The sequence below is a fragment of the Nelumbo nucifera genome, chromosome 2, assembly GCF_055504915.1.
Source record: "Nelumbo nucifera cultivar China Antique chromosome 2, China Antique-T2T, whole genome shotgun sequence".
Taxonomy (NCBI): domain Eukaryota; kingdom Viridiplantae; phylum Streptophyta; class Magnoliopsida; order Proteales; family Nelumbonaceae; genus Nelumbo; species Nelumbo nucifera.
The window spans coordinates 64,049,981-64,070,133 of NC_142650.1; the positions used below are offsets into that span (position 1 = coordinate 64,049,981).

General features: G+C 38.4%; 1 long non-coding RNA gene across 2 annotated transcripts; it reads left to right on the plus strand.

The window, feature by feature from the left end:
• The first annotated feature begins 16,340 nt into the window (after window positions 1–16,340).
• LOC104607735 (uncharacterized) lies at window positions 16,341–19,917 on the plus strand. 2 transcript variants are annotated; one of them, XR_016082201.1, is made up of 3 exons: window positions 16,341–16,765; window positions 18,177–18,362; window positions 19,025–19,917. It is a non-coding gene; the product is annotated as an uncharacterized LOC104607735 (long non-coding RNA). The 2 variants fall into 2 exon arrangements; XR_016082200.1 differs by having other exon boundaries at window positions 16,343–16,765; window positions 18,177–18,366.
• Window positions 19,918–20,153: the final 236 nt, after the last annotated feature.

Here is a 20,153-nt window from a genome sequence, read left to right on the forward strand (position 1 = left end):
CCTGGACCGAGCTAAGGAACTATGGGCAGGCGAGCTGCCCAGTGTATTATGGGCCTATCGTACCACGGAAAAGACCGCCACAGGACAAACCCCCTTTAACCTCACCTACGGCACTGAAGCAGTCATTCTAGCTGAGATCGAAGTTCCCTCGCTAAGACTAGGAGCGTATGATGATAGGGCAAATGAAGACGAGCTACGTACCAACCTCGACTTACTTGACGAAGTACGGGACCTCTTATACATCAGAACCGCGGCCTACCAGCAAAGGGTAGCTCGGTACTATAACACCAAGGTCAAAAAGCGGACTCTCCGCATTGGCGACCTGGTTCTCCGTAAGGTTATGGTACCTGAGTTCGGGCCGGTAAGTTCAGTCCAAATTGGGAAGGACCCTACCGAGTAAAGCGAGTACTCGGGGAAGGAACATACGAGCTCAAAACCCTAGAAGAGAAACAAGTACCTCGGGCATGGATTATTGTCAACCTAAGGCAGTATTACCTATAAATAACTGAGTAGACCACGTGTCACTCTCAGAGCCTAAGGGCCAAAATGCCGAGCTAACAAAGACCTCGGCACAATAAAACCCAGTCGCTTCTACGCTATTGGCGAACTCCTAGAGTAGACCACGAGTCACTCTCAGGGCTTAAGGGCCAAAATGCTGAACTAACAGACTCCGGCGTAATAACCAAGCCGCCTCTATGACACGAACAAATTCTAAGGGTGGCTGAAGTCACTACCCCCGGCCAAGGGGCTAAAACACCGAGCTAACCAAGGAGCTCGACACCACAGTACATAATGTATTGAGGGTGCAAGCAGACCAGCAGATTCCGCGACGCTTAGCCCACCTCGGCGTACAACCAGAAGACAATTCGGGCATATGCCTTACTATGTCAATCACCTCGGTGTATGCCACAAGACAGTTTGGGCATATGCCTTACTATGTCAATCACTTCGCACACTCAACAATGATAGCTCGGATAAAACAACACTTGGAAAAGAAAAGTCAATTTCATTAACAAGTAAGTTTTGTACAATGAGCTCGACACACAAAAAAAAAAAAAAGACTAAGCTCGTATGCTCGAAATACAGAAAACAATCACTTCGGGGGCTCTTCATCTCCGCGCGAGACCTCCTCGGGAGTTGTAGGCTGATCAGGGGCGTCCGCTTCTTCGTCACCATCCTCCTCCTCGAAATTCGGATCCTCTGTGGCTTGACGAGCTATCTCATCCGTGATTCGCGAGGTGGTGATGCGCTCGTGTCAAGCTCGGGGTATGTGTGTCTTATCAGCCACCTGCTGAGCTTAAACCCCTTGCGGTAAGCCTCCCCCAGAACGACATCGAATTTGTCAGACTGGATGTACTCCGCAACAGCCTTGATCTTTGTCTCCTCAATGGCTTGAGTAAATATCTTTGTCTTCTCCTCGATGTCAGCCTTGAGAAACTCCACCTCGTGCAGGAGGGCCTTCTTGTTCTCCTTAAGGCCTTCTGCCTCTGCACTGAGGGTGTCAAGCTTGCCCCTCAACACACCCTTCTCGCGTGCCAGCTCCGCTTTCAGGGCCTCCACCTCACCCCTCAGCACGTCCTTCTCCGCCGTCAGCGCCGCAATAACGTCCCTCTAGGCCCTGGCGCCGCTCTCCAACCGGTGGATTTGCTCGCGAGCTGCCCTCAGATCGGTATGAGCTGCGTGGGACTCCTCAGCGGTCAGAGCCCGCTTCAGGTACCTCTCGGACTGAAGAGTTAGGGCGTGCACGGCGGAATTCGCCTAACAAAGAAAGTTGGTTAGTACCGAAGAAACATACATATAAAAGAAAGGGAGAACTTACCACCATAGTGTGGGTAGCAGCTCGGGCTCCGAGCTGGGTAAGGGCGAGTAGATCGACCCAGGCCGAGATTTCCTCAGAATAAACGGCTCCTTTGCTTTTTCGAAGGCCACACTGAGGGACCAAGATACTTTGGCCCCCATTCGGGCTCCCTGAGCTGGAGACTACCATCTCGGGTATACGAATGGGCTCAGTAGAGACCTCAGCTGCTATGTCGGCAACCCCGGCGACAATCTCGGGCTCAGCGACTGCCTTCGTAGCAGGCTCGGCCGAGGTCTCATGCTCCCGAGGTGGTATGGACTCCTCCAAGTCAATGATTGGAGGAGCACCAGGGAGCTCGGGCTTGGAAGAGGGAGCTGGTGGAAGCTTGGACTCAGTAGTGGGGGTCGGCGGTGACTCGATGCGAGCTCTCTTAACAGCCCGCTTCTTCCTCCCCTTCATATGCTTGAAGAGTCTATCCCCCTTAAGCTTATCTGCTTCCATGGGACCAGCAATAGAGCTCCGCATTAGTACTCAAGTAAAAGAAAAGGAAGGTGCAAGCCAAACAACTAAGGTACTAAGACTACCTACCTGGGCTCAAGCCGACCTGGATGAGCTTGCTCTTGGTGATGTAATCCTTGTAACTACACCCGATCTCAGCCCACGACTGGAATGTCTTCCTTGTCTTCTTGTCAAGGATGATGCCGAGGTCTTGGATAGCCGCCCTCCAATCAGTGGGGAAGGGCCACCCCGCGGGGTTCCGGATTATGAAGTAGTCCTGCTTCCAAGCCGGGATCTTGCTCGAGAGCTTATGCATCAACTTGAAGCCCGGGCGAGGGGACAAGCAATAGGCCCTCCTATGCTCGGGGAGAATGCATGAGCGCTCTTCTTTATTGTGAGGATGGAACATAATATGTCCAAGTTCAGGGGGAGGACATACTCGTAGCAGAGGGAGATGGTCCCGACCACGTTACGGATCGAGTTCGGGTGGAGCTGGTCTATCGTAACGTTAAAATGGTTTAGGACCTCCACTATAAGTGGATGGAAAGGAAGGCGGAGCCCGGCTATGAGCTGCTCTCGGAAGATCACGACCTCGTCAGGGCCATGCTCCCATGGGAAGTTACCCGCAGGTAAACTGTAGGAGTACTCCCCAGGCAGGTTGTACTTCCAAATAAGGTAGCGGAGCCTCTCCAGGGTCATAGTAGAGGATCCGAACCTATCCGGCATCCGACCTCGATGAGAGGTGGACGCCAAGTTACTCGAGGCCTCCCGTGCCTCGAGGGACTGGACTCCAGTAGGGTCACCCTGAGCCGAGGTACCCACATCGGGCTCATCTAGCTAACTATTGAAGGAAGACATAACTAACAGAATTGAAGAGGAGCTAGGGTGACTCACCAAAGAAAGATGAACCGGACTGGGAAGAACTGACCCTCGAGGCGAAATCGGTTTAGTGCGTTTTTTGACATCCGCGGAGTCCATAAGTTGCGTGATGTCCGTGCGTAGACCATACGTGACCTGAGCTGCGCCTGGTAGAGCCGAGCAGAGAACCGGTCCAACCGATGAGCTGGCGGACAAGAAAGCTTAGGTCCCGAGCCAAATCCACCCGGTAGACCGCGGACTCCCCGTAGTTGGGTCAGAACCCCCAGCACGGGGAGTGGGGGGCAATTGATGTAGGGTGATCTGGCCCGACCTCGTAGCACGGGGACACGTGGACATGACCTAGCATAAGTGACAACTCAGCGCGATAGCCTAGCCACAACTCGGCGTAACAAGCTCGCCGAGGCCCGACCAAACGACTCGGTGGGTGTAACAACTCGCCGAGTAGCAAGGCCCAGCTCGCCCCGAGCTCCCTCCGTGCAAAGGGACCCGAGCTCCTCCTAAGGGGCTCCGAGCTCTCCCTCCCTAAGAAGGGAGCACCCCAGCTTTTGGCTAAGTGTCCCGAGGGAGAAACACCTCGGGATAGCACTGTCGAGACTCCTGTTCGTACTTGCTCGAGGCTCGCCTCCAGTGCGAGCACCTCGGCGTACCTCGGCACCTCGGTGCAAGGCAACCTTGCCCCAGGCGGTTCGGTCCATAGTAGCTCGGCAGCCTGCAGGGAAGATCCGCCTGACATCCGTACTTGCCGGATCTGGTGGCAGCGCCCACATCTCTTGCTAGGCAGTGCCGTGCCTGCCGTCTCTAAAAGGCATGACACACCTGACGATTCAGTACCCTGCAGCAGCAGCTTGTACCTGCCACCTCAGCCCTGGCAGTAACGGCTAGGGCAGTGGCAGTTACGCCTGATGTGACTGAGCTCCGGAATAAGAGGACCCCGACCCTCACGAAGCAAAGGTATTGAAGCTAGCACTTTCAGCACTCTTAACTCTGGGTTTTCCTTGAGTTTTCCTTAGAGTTCTAACTTAGCCATCGGAGTGTTTCCGTCGGGAGAGCTCCCCGGGAACCCTTCACGTTCCTCTTCATCTCAGGTGCCGTCTATCACAGCTATGAGCCAAGTTTCAGCCAGTTAGGAGTGCCCAGATTATGATGCATCACTTTGAAAACTGTTTGGATAAATGATTTTTTAAAGTATGTATGTCGGAACAAAAGAATCATTTCTAAGACTCGTCTGTGCTTCCGATGACGGTTTCCGATGATTTGGTGGCTGAGACTGGCGACAGTGGTGTAACTCCAGTAGTAGTGAACGGATGTAGGGCCAAGAGTTGTATCAAAAGGTGGTCACACGTGACCACCCGTTTGCATGAAAACGAAAGTTCTATTTTGCCAAAGACATGAAGTATAAAAAGTCGATTTCATGCTTTGGAAGTTTTAAAAAGTATGAAAACAGAAGCACAAAGTATATAATACAAATACTATATCGTACTTTTCATAAAATTCTATCCAAATAGGGCCTTAATATTGCACCTATCCCATCCTTCACTTTGGAGACTAAGTAGTGCGCACGTGGTAATAGTAATAATATATTTTTAAATTTTCAAGGTTTATCATATAAAAATAAAAATAATTTTTATTTATCAATTTAGAGATAGAGTTGTCAACGGGTCACGTCTGGGTCGAACTAATTGGAACCAGAACTGACCCAAAATGAAATGTTGAGGACCTGGACCTTGGTAAGTTCTGTAATGTTTGGACCCAAAACCGAACCGATTGCTTCTTGGGACAATCGAGTCTAACCCAACAGACACAATTATAATAAAAAATAAATAAATATCTATGTTTAATATATATTAAATATTCTATATTATATATATATAGTGTATATATAATTTATTTATTTAATACATTATACATTAAACATTATCAGGTTGGGTCTGAATTGATTCAAGACTAGGTGGAACTGGTTCCGAATTGATAGTAATCGGGACCCTATATCAAGATTCGGGATCCAGAACCGACACATCGGTTCTAGTTCTCGGAACCAAAAATGACCCAAATCTGTTCGGGTCCATCAGGTCTGCTAGGTTTGACCCAATCCATTGACAACCCTATTTAGAGATGTACCCAGATTGATTTTTATAAAATTTACTTAATTTTGTATTTTTTTGTGTTTTAATTTTTTTAATTATGACATTAAAGGTTAACATGTTTGACCTGAAAGGTTGAATTATTGATCTACCACCAAACATGAGAACAATCTCACTTTTGGGTTAGTTTTAAAATTTATATTTCATTATCATCATCAATCCAAACATTTCTTTTCTATTGCACTTTTGTCTTTAGTATGATCAATAAAATATTAGAGTAGTGCCTAAAATTTTCTACATTTTTTTTATTTGATATGGTGAATATATAATATTTAATATATACCCAAATGTTTTCTACAAATTTCTATATTTTTGTAATATTTTGTGTTTTTTATCTTTTTTTATTATTTAAATATGATATCAAATGTTGATACATTTGACCCAAAAGGCTAAATTTTTGACCTACCAAGTAGGAAAACAATTTAATTTTTGGGTTGGCTTTATATTTTGTATTTCATTTCTATCATCAATAAAAACATTTCTTGTTTATCACATTTGTTTTTATTTAATATGAATTAGTGAACTTCTGTATATATATATTTTTAAATTTTTATGTCTTTATATTTTCAAAAAAATTTGTTATTTAATTTTGACATCACGGATATTACCTAAAATGTTGAACTGTTGGCATGCCATCAAATAGGAAAACAATTTTATTTTTGGGTCAATTTTAAATTTTATACTTCATTTCCAATATCAATAAAAACAATTATTGTTTATCATATATATTTTTCTTTAATATAATTAATATAAAATATTAGAGATGTATCTAGTTTTTTACAATTTTTTGTATTTATTTCCAGTTTAAAGGTTTTATTATATAACTATGACATTCATGTGGGGTCCACCTTGAAATACCAAAAGTTATTACTCTTCAGCCCTCCCAAATGGGCACTTACGATTCATGCTTTGGGACTTTAGAGTGTTGTAGCTTAAATTATTATGCTTTTCAAAAGAAAATCTTACTAAATGCTTAAAACCCTTTCTGAGTCATTTGTGTTTTCCACAACAATAACTTATCCAAAGAGAGATTTGCTGAAGTATTTTTGAACAGCTGAAATTTTATTCACAAATTTTTAGGCTTAGTTTGGAAAGAGTATAAATGCAAATACATATAAAATAATACAAAATATAAGGTTTTGCACTCTACATATTTGCATTTGTACTCTTTCTAAATTGAGTCTTACGCTGTGTTTGCTTGCAATGCAAATAAATTTGTACTGATGCAAAACTATGACAGTGCAAATGATTTGTATAAATTCTGATGTATTTTTTGTTTTAAATTTTAGTTTATTTTATTTGATTGAAAAACAAATGAAGTGAATTAAGACATGAAGGAGGATAAAGTAAAATCCAAAACAAAATTAAATGAGAATTTGCATTTCATTTGCACTCCCATGCATTTGTACTAGTGCAAATAAAATTACACTACAACCGAACACATCCTTAAGTTCAAAAAGAAAACCTGAGCTTTAGCGATTTCATTTCAAAATTTATTGGTGTTAAGTGAATAACCTTATTTTTTTTTTATTTTCATCTATTTTTAAAACAAATCTAGGGGCAAGGGCGGAGCCAATGTGGCAAGGGGTAGGGATCACTTACCAACAAATGCTCCCAACCACCCCTAATAGGCCAATGCAGTTAGGGGTGAGCAAAAAAAACTGAAAAACTGAATCGACTGAAAAAATCGATCGAAAACCGAAAAATCAGTTAACCAAATAGATCGGTTTGGTGTTTTTAAAAAACTAAATGTATCGGTTCGATTTCGGTTAACCAATATAAAAAAATCGACAGTTAACCGAACCGATTGGTATACATATATTCTATATATTTTATATATTATAAATTAATAAATATACATTATATGTAAATATATATATTTATAATATATGATATATTATTTATTAATTAAAATATAATATTATATATATATTTATAATTTTTTATTATATATTAATATATATTATAAAAAATTGAAAAACCAAAAAACTGACGAACCGAACCAATTAACCAGTTAACCAACTGATTTTGATTCGGTTTCGAATACCGGTTTTGCAAAAACCAGTAATACCAATTCAGTCCTCAAAAAAGCCCCATGGTTTGGTTAACCGAACCGTGAGCACCCATAAATGCAGCCACTCATTGGGAACATCTCTTTTGTAATTCATAGGGAGATGTTCCTGATGTATGGCTGCAATGGGGGATTCCCCAAACACCTGTTTATAGAATGGGGGATCTATGGCTGATGCATGCTATTGCTGTGAGGTCAGTGTGAAGAGCAGATCTGGTCTCCCATTTATATTTCGCCTTATGTTTTTTCCTCCATCTAATGTTTATTAACACTTTTGGCCCTCAATCCATATTTATTAACTTTTGGACCCATTAACAAAAATCTTGGCTCTGCCCTTGTCTAAATTCTTATTATTAGTTTTAATTTCTTTATAACTCTGGGGTGTATTCAGCTCCTTACCATATATAGTAAGAACACCTACAGTATAAATATGATACTATTGTGTTTTGGAGGATTCCATGGGGCTAATACACAACGGGGTAGTCCAAATCCACAACTCCGCACCCCCTCCCCCTCCCCACCTCCAATCCTTGTGAAGCCCATGTCTCCGCAAGAACAAGCCAGAGACCTTATCAATTAAACCAATTGGCACCTTCACTATAAATTCATACTCACTAACGCATCAGGGAGAGAGAGCCCTGTCGAGTGTGGACAGCTTGAAGCTGTCACAAAGCAGTTCCTTCTTGATAAGCATATAATTAATGGTTCAATTTATTAGAGCTGTATATGGTTCAATTTATTGAATATGATGATAAGTACACCACGTTGATAAATATGAAAGTGCATTAAACCTTACACGAGAATATTAGATCAAATGGATGGACTCGTTTGTATAGGTAATAACAACCCAATTTATGACTTCGTCAGCTGGGTGAAAAAAAGACAGCACCTCAAAGCCATGGCGGATCCTCAACATCCAAAGGGCTCCATGGCCATGTGATTAGCCGGGCTTGGATTTATTACCCACCACCAGTTGTTCTTACATCTCTACTACTCACGGGATATTATAGCTGTACGGCGTGAATATCTCCCGGAGATATTTTTAATACATGGCAGTGGTGTTTTGTGGGTTGTAAATCGGATTACCCGAGTTTGAGCAAATTTAACTACATCAGGCTTGGCTTGGCTTGGCTTGGGTGATTGATAATTCGCGTCTTCCCCACCTTGCCCATGCCAACAAGAGCTTCTAAGAAAACAACATCATAGTTCCGGAGGCTATTGAAAACATTCAAAACATCAGTACTAGTGTGGAAGAACATCCGTTCTGATAAATCAGGTTCAGAGGAAACCAAGCACCCACTTGTCACCAGTCAGCGTTTGGTTTCCTCTGATCCTGACTTGTCAAAACGAATGTTCTTTCACACTAGTACTGATATCATGAATGTTTTCAAGGAAGAGAAGACAGGAATCATCGATCACCTTTTGATGTGAGGAGTACACATGACATGGAGGTGAAGCATTTCTTCACCGTTTCGAGGATCCTGCTGATCTCCACCAAGGCTCTGAGGTGCTGTCCATCTTTCATCCAACTGACGAGGTCATAAATTGGGTTGTTATTACCCGTAAATATACAAATAAATCCATCCATTCACTACATCTAGACTTGGGCTCTAATGTTGGAGCAGTATGGAAAGATGTGGAGATGATGAACTTCATGGGATTAGCCCCTTAGCTTCTCTCCACACAACCTAATGAACTTCATGGGATTAGTCCCTTAGCTTCTCCACATGTAGCAAATTCATGGGGCTACACAACGGGGGTAGCCCATCCCCAACCCTGGTGACAGTGAGATTTGATATATCTGCTACAATGAGTTGGAGATCCTTCCAATTAAGTCATTGCCAGGCGGTGACATCTGATGATCCAATAACTTTGATGATCATCATTTGAGGCATAAGATCAAATCCACATAACTGAAAACTCTCTATTGTAGCTCTCTCTCTCTCTTTGTTGTGTTTTTGAGAGATAACATACACTGCTCTTCCTCCAGTCCTTATTTATAAACCCTTGCCGGGCCTAGAGAGCGAGAGAGAGAGAGACTAATTTATCAACATCAAACGCCCACAACACGATGTGCTCAATATTTCTACGTGAAAAATAGACCTGGATCAATACAATGCCTAGCCTGCCGTGCACGGCACCCTGCATCATTTTTCTTTGTGAGTTGTGACTTGGTTAGTGTTTTCTTCTTTTCAAAGATTCCCAAACCTGGTTAGTGTTTTCTTCTTTTCAAAGATTCCCAAACGACTTCTCTTAATTTTAAACCAGAAAATTTTCTATCTAAAAATTTCTTTAACCAGAAAATCAAGAGAAGGGGTTTATCACTAGCTGAGAAAAATTTTGCTGTCCATACATTCCACAGCCTACGATATCCACATGATACATGAGTCCATATTGGCCATACCGTCACCACTGTCCATGGATTCCACCCCCTTCTTCAAAGTCTTCATATGTTAGGAAAATAACGGCAGCCCTGTCAAGGGAGGAAATTTGTGGAGGACAATGCAAATACTAGGAATTCACGTAGGCGCCTTACAAAACATGCCCCACAGGCACACCCCACATGTACATCTCAATGTGCATTGGGAATCAAGGTTTTTAAAATCAATTTAGAGAATGAACCGGTCAGGGGTCCGGTTTTCGGACCGTTCGAACTGAATGGTTGGCCCATTTTGACAAAAAAAATTGAACAAATAAAAATAGTAGTTAAAATCATTGAACGGTTTGAATGGTTCAGCCGCCCGAATCAACAGTTTACTGATCAAATCAACGTTTTTTTGCAAATATCCGATTTTAGGGAAAAACAGAATTGGTCACTTGACTGGTTCTTGGTTTTTCTGGTCCGACTGTCTGGTCCGGTTTGATTTTAAAAACCATATTGGAAATATTTCACATACTTGTTATTAAAAATTGTTCTCAATATATGGTTGAGATATAGAGTAGGTGCCAATGTAAATTCAATTATTACTTAATATAAAGAAAAGCTGAATAACAATCTGGGTAAGGAGACGGATGTTGCCAGGAAACTTCACAGAAAGTTATGAGACTTATACTTGCAATTCAGAACTCAAAAGCCCATATAATTGCAGGAATTAAAAGAATAAAATACTAGTAGGGAATTGACAAAAACACGTGCTTCTTCTATCAGATTTATTTCCTTACAATTGAATAAGGTACTGTTTGACAAGTTTTTCAGAAAGATTTTTAAAAAGCTCAATAAATCAAAGATGCTTTGAACTAAACGTATTAAAACCTTGGGGGGTATCCACAACTTTGCATAGTCTAGGCAGTGAAGTGATGCACCCCCACAGTTAGGGGTGTTGATTGAACTGGATTTGGTCTAATCCGATCCAGTCCAATGTAAGTCCATTACAAATGGATCAGGTTCAATCCAATGCAATGAATAATTTGGACTATTTTGGACCGGTCCAATTTGTTTAAATTTATTTTAATTTAGATTGGTTTTAATCCAATCTCAGTCCATTGACACCCATATTCTTATCTTATATCAATGGACTGGATATTTGGCTTAATCCAACCAAATCCAATATATATTTATTACGGATGGACCAGGTCCAGTCTAATCTAATAAATATTTTGGACCGGATTGGTCCAATCCACTATGTCTTTTTGGTCCGTCGAATCTGTCCAAATTGATTTTGGACTGGATGGGGTCCAGTCCAAAACCAGTTCATTGACACCCTTACCCACAGTGTGGGGGCGGGGGGTTGAAGTTTACCAAAAAGAAAATCTAAGATTAAATTAGGTTCAATTTGGAAAGAGTATAAATACAAATATGTACAGTGCAAATCAAGGTTTTAAGAACTGACCTTTAATCGGAAACATTCCGCCTACCAGTTTCCAGGTCAACTGTTTGACCATCCAGTTCGAACAGATGACCCTTTTCAACTTAAAAATAAAAATTAAAATAAAAAGGGACAAAACCATTGAATGGATTGGCCGCCTGGATCAGTGGGTCATTGATTAAATCAAATTGTCCAAGGACCAGGTTAATGGTGAATGGAACTGGTTGCTTGAATGATTCTCGGACCATTCGGTCCAACCATTCAAATCAATGATGGTTCAAAAAAACTGATGCGAGTACACACAAAATAATACAAAGTACAAGATTTTTCACTCTACATGTTTATATTTGTACTCCTTCCAAACTTTGCCTTAGCGATTTCTTTTCTAAATTTATTGATGTCAATGAATAATCTTCCTTTTTCATTTTCAGCTATATTTTATGAAATATAGTGGTATACGCTAAATCAACATATGAACTCATTTTGTCATTTAAATCACTCTAAACTCTTTTTTTTTGTGTGTGATTCTTTTTTTTTTCAGGTTTTGTGTGGTTCTTATTTCTAGTTTTAATATCTTTATAAGTTTAGGGTGTATTTAGGGTCTGTTTGGTTTACATTTGGAATCAAAACCGGAATTGGAAATGGAATTAGAATGGTCTATTCCCATAATCTGTTTAGTTCAGACAGGAATGAGAATGAAAATTAAAATCAGCAGGAATGAGATTTCATTCCCAAGGGAGGGGCAATGCCATTCCAGCAAGAATGGGAATGGGATTCCAATTCCGCCCAACCAAACAGTTAGAATTGAAATAACCCATTTCGATTTTAATTCCAGACCCTTATTCCTACAAGCCAAACATGGCCTTAACTCTTTAACATCTATGGTATAAATATGACATAGGAAACATTTCTACACAATTTTTTTTGGAGAAAAAATCTGGATATTCATGTTCAACAGCCTCTGCAGTCTCGAGGGCTCTCTCCATGTAACATTTAGGGTTAGAAAAGCTATACAAGGTTTGTAAAGGTTTTTCTACATTTTCTTTCCTTTCCCTACATTTTCCTTCAAACCAAACACAGCATTAGTACATACAGTTACTGTCATTTTAGCAGTACAACTTGAATAGGCTTGGGTTGGGCTTTTGTCAAAATTTGAATAAAGCCGGTTCAATGGCCTCAAAACAGTTTAAAATTAGGAATAACAACGAACAGATTCGGGGTGGGGATAGCCCATCCCTCAGACCCCTCCCTACCCCCACCTCCAATACTTGTGAAAGTGGGATTAGATCCCATGTTTCTGTTACGAGCCAGAAACCTTACCAAACCATTTGACACCTTACTGTCACATGAAATTCCTATTAACTAACGTATCAGGCAGGCAGGGAGAGCCCTGTGGACAGCCTGAGGCTGTCACTTCCAAGCAGTTGTTGCTTTCTGATATCCCCAAAGTCATAAGCATCTAATTAATCCTTCATAACGGAAACAAGAGCTGTACATGGTTGAACTTTCCATCTCAAATATCCACCATACAAAATAACATTACATACATGATTCATACCCATCATATGTACCCATCTAATTAATGCATGATGCATACCCATCATACCCATGGGAGATCTCATTGTATACCTATCAACATTTGCTGGGCTCAAGAGAGAGAGATTAATTTATGAACACTAATAATTAAACATATGTATTGTACGTGAGAAACTTTTATTTATATTAATTATTTGAATTTTAGATATATCATAGTTAGGATAGAAATTAAAAATTAAAAAACTAACAATATGATCAAAAATAAACTTAAATATTTATTATTGAATTATGACATCATGTGGTTTTTTGAAAGGTTGGATCATTGACTCACCATCTAGATAAGAAATAGCATTGCTTTTGGATTAGTTTTAAATTAGGGAAAATTATAGTTGGAGTCGGCTGTACATTTAAATTTTGGTTACAAGTTGGTTCATAAACCTACAAAACTCTAACAAACGGCTCTACATTTCAAGTTATAAAAACCCTTGCCATGTCATCGGAGGGTTATGTAGATTTTGCCAACATGGGACTCTTAATCCATATTGAACACAATAAAAAGCTTATATTGAAATTGCCCTCTAATGTTGGGGATTGAAAAAAAAAGGGTTTTTAGTTTCTCTCTCTCTCAATCTCCTTCACTCTCTTTCACTCACATTCATCTTTATCTACTCAACGACTATATGATTTGAAAATAAATGAAAATGGTTTTTGGTTTCTGTATTTACATTCTCTATATCAATTTCTCTCATTTTCTCTCTCTACTTATCGTTCTTCCTCAATCTCTTTCATTCTCCTTCTTGGTCGATTTTTCCTCCCTTAATTTCTATCATTCTCCCTCAGTTCTTCTCCCTCTCTTGTTTTTTTATTTTCTTACACACTTATATGGTATTAATCAAATTGTATAAAAGAATATGAGACCAACTTGGTATGGTTCAAAAATTATTACACCAAATTGATAAAATTTACAAGAAACTCTTGGCTATGAAATTTACACCAATTGGAGAATGATAGAGATTGAGGGAGAAGGAGATTTTGACCAAGAGGGAGAGTGACGGGGAAGAATGAGAAAGATTGAGAGAGAACAATAGACAAAGAGAGAGAGGTTTTGATTTGGTTACAGACCGAAGCAGAGAGAGTGGGAGAGACAAAGGGAGTAGGAGATCGAGAGATGACTGTGAGAGTGAAAGAGAAGGGAGGGAGATCAAGAGATAGAGGTAGTGAGAGAGAAACTGAAAACCTATTTTCGATATAGGTAGAGATAGAGGGATTGGGAGATTGAGAGATGACTATGAGAGTGAGAGAGAAGGGAGGGAGATCGAGAGACAGAGGAAGTGGGAGAGAAACTGAAAACCTATTTCAAAAATAGGTTTTCTACTGTGTACAACATGGAGTAAGAGTGCCATGTTGGCAACAACTACATAACCCCCTGATGACATGGCGGGGTTTTTTCTAATTTGAAATGTAGAGCCGGTGTTTAGATTTTGATTGGTTTTCTGGACCAATCTGCAACCTAATTTTAAATGTACAACCGACTTTGATTATAATTTTCCCTTTAAATTATATATTTTATTTACATTGTATAAAATATTTTTTACTTATCACACTTAATTTTTGTTTGTTTATGGTATCATTTTACTCAAACCACTAACCCACCATCTAAAAATAAAAATTGTTCGATTTCTATGTTGACATTAAATTTTGCATTATATTTCCATCATTGATAAAATTATTTCTTATGTATAAAACTTATTTTTGTTCAATATAATGAATGTACAATAATAGAGATATACCTAATATTTTATTTTTTATAAATATATAACATTAGATATCTGCCCAAAATTTTCTCTTATTTTTTTTTATTTTTGTGATTCTTTGTATTTTCTATTATTAAAAATTTTACTATTTGACTCTGACATCATTTAATTTCTAGGTAGATTTTGAAATTGGATTTCCATTTTCATCATTAATAAAAGTACTTCTTACATTTCATAGTTATTTATTTTATTTTTTTATTATTTAATTATGACATTATTTATTAATCATTTAACCCCAAATGGTCAAATTGCTTGCCCACCACCGGGACGGAAGAAAATGATTTTGTTTTCAAATTAATTTTCAAAATATTTATTTTTATACTATTAAAATTAATATTGTGGATTTAATTACAAGAGTTTAATGATGAAAAATACATATTTTAAATATAAGATTTAATGAGAGAGAATAGGAAAATATTTTTATTTCCAATTGGTTTTAAATTTTATATTCCATTTTCATCATTAATAAAAACATTTCTTATTTAACATACTTATTATTGTTTAATATGTATGTTAAAAATGTTCCCTATTTTTTTAATTTCTACTTTTTCATTTTATTATTTAATCGTGGCAACATGGATTAACCCATTTGACCAAAATGATTTAATTAATTACCACCACTTAGATGAAAACAATATTTTTGCTTGATAGATTTTAAAGGTATAAGGTTTAATGTTATTGGAATTATTAATTTATTAAGTATGGATTTAATTAATAGAACTTAATGATGAGAATAAATAAAAATGACTTAAATATATGGTTCAATGAACATGAGTGCAAGTTAATAACTCAAATGTTGGATTTAATGAGAGAGGATTGAATGCATTGAATATCTTTAAATTACCTCTTTTCAACTCATTTAATATCAAGAACCAATTACCCTTTTGCCCTTATTTTTCTATCATTAAATTTAAATATAGAGGGGTAAATATTGTCGTTAGAAAATTCTAGAAATATTCTTGAGGCCATTCGTATTTTTTAAAGCAGTATAGATCAAGCACCCGAGACATTATTTGCATCAATTTTTCTATGGGCTATACTATAATATCGGAAGGACATGATATTTAAAAAACTCCTGACCAATCATGTGGTATCATAAATGTTATAACTAATTCAGTGTTATTTATCAAAATTTAGGAATGAATTTTAATTGATTGATCAAAACTTTTCTGATATCATATCTTTCCCACATCATAGATATTCTCTTTTTTTATATACACTTGGATCAATACAATGCCCAAGTTATCGTGCACGCCACCCTGCATTCTTCATCATTTTTTCTTTTTTCTTCGTGACTAATAGACCTGGGTAGTGTTTCTTTCCCCAAAGATTTCCTAACCATCTCTCTTAATTTTTAATCAGAAAATTTTCTATCGAAAAAATCTTTAACCAGAAAATCAATAGAAGGGGTTTATGAATCTTTAATAAAGACATGTCGAGGCACTTGGTCATCACCACTAGCTGAGAAAAATCTGTCCTTAGATTCCACAACCTATGCTATCTACAAGCTCTCTCCACATGTAAGAGTGTTAATAGACCGGATTTGGGGTGGACCCAGTAATCAAAACCAAGTTGAACAGGTTGGATGGTCTAATAAAATATATTAAATTGGATCAATCTAAACTTAATGGTCCAAAGTATTTATTGGATGGATTGGACCTGATCTATGTAATTGATTTCTACTGGATAGGGCTGGGTTGAAAGATAAGAGTAGGAGTGTCAATGGACAATCTAAATTTAAATCAATTTGAACAGGTCAGATGATGCAGTGAGACATTGAATTGGGATGGTCCAGTCTAAAATATTTTTTTGGATTGGATTGGAGCTAAGGATAATCGGGCCTGGCTCATTTAGACCTAAGGGTTTGTTTGGTTTGAGGGAATAGGACCCTGGAATCGGAATCGGAATAGGTCATTCCGTTTCCGGATGTTTGGTCGACCGGAATGGGAATCTCATTCCCATTCTAGGCGGAATGGGAATCCCTCGTATGGGGAATGGCCATTCCCGACCCCTCCTCAGGGAATGTGATTCCCATTCCGGTTAAATGTTTTTTGGACAAAAATGCCCTCCTCATTTTCGATCTAGTCGAAGAGACAAAACAGGAGATTGGAGATTGGAGTTTCCCCATTTTCAATCCAGTTGAAGAGATGAAAGAGAGATTGCTAGAACTCCAAGCCTTCTTCCATCGCTGAACAGAGAGCTGATCCATTTCGTTTTAATTGGTATGTAAACCGCCATTCTACTTCACTCGGTGATGATCGTAGGTCTTATTGTCGGAACACCTATGCGAAACTTCGCTTCATTTTTTGATTTGTTTATTCATATTGATCTCTTTAATTGTTTCACTTGGTTTTAATTCGATTGCTTGCATCACGTACTTGGTCTTTCAAATATAATTATGATTGGATTTTCTCTTTTGCTGGAATTTGATCCATTTCGTTTTTTTCGATATGCATTTAGCTGTTATTTAATCCAGTATCCTTACGGAGCTACTTTTGTAGTAAATTTTTTTGTCATCCATCTGTTTGTTTTTTGTATTGCATTCTCTCTATTTTGGAGTTTCCCCATTCTTCCTTTTAATCCCCCAAAAGAAAAAATTCTTTCTCTCTTCTGTTATTCATAAAATCTTAGATGGAATAGGAAGATTGTTCGTAATTTAATTGTTTCCTCTACTATAGCTGGTCATGCATTGAAACCGACATGGGCGGTTGATTTTCCATCAACTCAATGATGATTTTCCATAAGATCAGCGAGTGTGATCTTCCAATAATTGCCTGTGTCTTGCCCGTCAAACTGGTTGCAGATCTGTAGGATATCTTTCTCTGCTATCTTCCCCATCTCCTTAAGCTTGTAGATAACGTACTCAGATTTGCTGGATGTACACAAGAAAGAAAAGAGTACAAAGTTAGAAGGGATAAGCAACCAAAATGTAAGAAAGAAATGGTCCTTGGTCAAAGCAAAATGGATGCAACAACCAAAGAAAATAGCTTGCTCTCTCTCTCTCTCTCTTTGTCAGAGTCAGAAAGCAACAGTTTTCAAAATACATGCAAGTGATTTCATACGGTTTGGATGATACAAGGATTGCACTTGTAGAATCAACAAACCACAAATATTCTTGTAGTTTATATCGGAAGACTAGGCCCATTGTATTTACATCTATATTTGGCAGAAACTATCTCAATGGTCTCACTATTGCTCATAATATGCTGTTACATTCAAAAAATATATATTTTTTGAAAAACTGTGACTTAAACACCACACATTGGTAAATTTGCTTTGGAGTTTAGGTATTTCTTTGGAGGTGTACTACTGTTGCTCATTATTTTTATAATGGACATTAGTATGTCAAGCTAGAATATGTGCCATTACTAAATATTGTGAATCTGTCATTTGAAGTGTGGACAGGATACCTTGGATTATTCCTTTTAGTTGAATAGTCGTGTTTTAATATTCCTTCTAATTAAACAAAAAATAATGATCAAAGCTTGAGTGCACATTTTACAATTGTGCTTCATTTCAGTTATTTCATCATAAAATGGTATGCCTATGAACATATTGCAATTTAGTGATGCAGTTAACTTATTTCCTCAAATTGCTTATTAAATTTCTGCAAACATAATTGCTGATTCTCAGCCTCTGAAGCGGAAGAGTGAAACAGAAGATTGTGAAGGCTACCATGAGTGGACTACCAGTCCTGGATACACTGAAGTGGTTAACAGCTCCCTTCGTACACCAGTATCAGGAAAAGGGGGCAGGGTATACAGCAAGTCAAAGGTTCCAAAGCATAGCAAATCAGGGCCTCAAACCCCTGTGCCAAATGTAGGTGAGAAGTGTCTCTACAATGGTTTCTTTTTTGCATTAATTCTCACTGTGGTTTCTTTTTTGGCATTAAGTTGACTCAGTCCTTCCTATGGTACTATGGATTGCTCAAAGAAAATTGAAATCGAATGATTTTTTAATTTCTCAGCTTTCAAAATCTCCTTGTCAAATAAAGCACTAAACTGGATGTGCATGTTTCTAGCACTTTTTTCCACTGTATCTTTGGCTGGTATTAGAGATATTGTTGCTGTAGACATTACCAATGAATTATATGTTCAAATTTCTTGTTAGTAGCCTCAAGATACTTAAAAAATTAACTAAAATATAACTAATAAACTAATATTGTCATTAGGTGCTAGCAACAGGTAGGGAAATGGCAAAATGTTGGAACTAGTGATATCATCTGTCATAACTAAATAGCTAATAAACATAAGTGAGTGTTATATTGTTCAATGATGACTAATTATTTCTTATTTTTATTTTAACCTGTGCATTTGTGAATTTTATTTGGATATGGAAAATGATTTACATCTTTCTTTATATGTGCTTGATTTCAATAATGGTTTTGATGCCATAATATTGGTCTTGATGATTAACCCATTGAACAGAGGGTTGGTCTTAGAATGATGTTTAATTTAAAGCAAATATTTTTTTTCATGAAGGAATATGTTGATGCTAAGATAAGTTCAATTGAGAGGAAGCCCCATGACTCTGGTTGTGCATGCCAGTTTTATGTAACATGCTATAGAGCCCAAGAACCTCACAGCATGGTGAAGATGACACTTGGGGAAGAAATCAGAGAAGTAAAACTTGAAAATATTAGTATCTTACAAAAACTTCAGAGAAAACCTTCAGAAGATGTCTACTATCATTGGAGCTACTCTGAAGACTGCTCCTTCATGCGTAGAGCTATACTACATCGCGGTCAGTTCTCTTCTGATATATCATGGCTACTGGTTGCATCCATTTGGAAAGGACTTGGATTTGATGTCAAAACAGTGCAAAATAAAATGGTCTATCAACTTCTTGATAGTGATCATGACATGTGTCCTCCAAGTTCCTTGAACAATGTAAAGACCATAAACTTCCAAATAGATAATGAAGTTATGAAGCCCAGTAATATGAACTTTTCCCCTATGGTTCCTGTAAATACATTTGTTTTAAATGATCCTATGGATGTGGATCTTGTTCATGATATGAAAGAAGATAAGCCTTTTTTTCCATATATGCATTTGATAGCAGGTTGCCAATGTGTGTATATGTTGAAAATATATAATTAGTGGATGTTTTTGAGCAACAGGGGCAGAATTGAAAATTTTGGCTGATTCCCATTCCAGCTTCTAGTTGAACCAAACAGTAGGAATCAGAATCCGATTCCAATTCCTGATTGAACCAAATAGATGCCAGGAATAGATGATTTCGATTCCAATTTTGGTCTTGTCCGCAAACCAAACACACTCTAAATATATTAATTAGGATAAAATTATAGAACCAGAACCGTTATAATCTATTTAGCTCAACTCGGTTCAGTCAGGCAGAACCAACCCATTGACAATCCTAAGAAGTAGAAGTATAAAAAAAAAAACTCCAGATTCCTCTCATGAAGCCATTGCCTCTCTCTCTGTTTCTAATTAGCATACATTGAGTTTCATTATTTTAATGGTTTGACTTTATTTTCATTTCTCTCCCTCATAGATAAGATAGGGTCTATTTGGTTCGAGGGAATAGGACCCTGGAATCAGAATCGGAATGGGTCCGGATGTTTCGTCAACTGGAATGGGAATGAGTAGG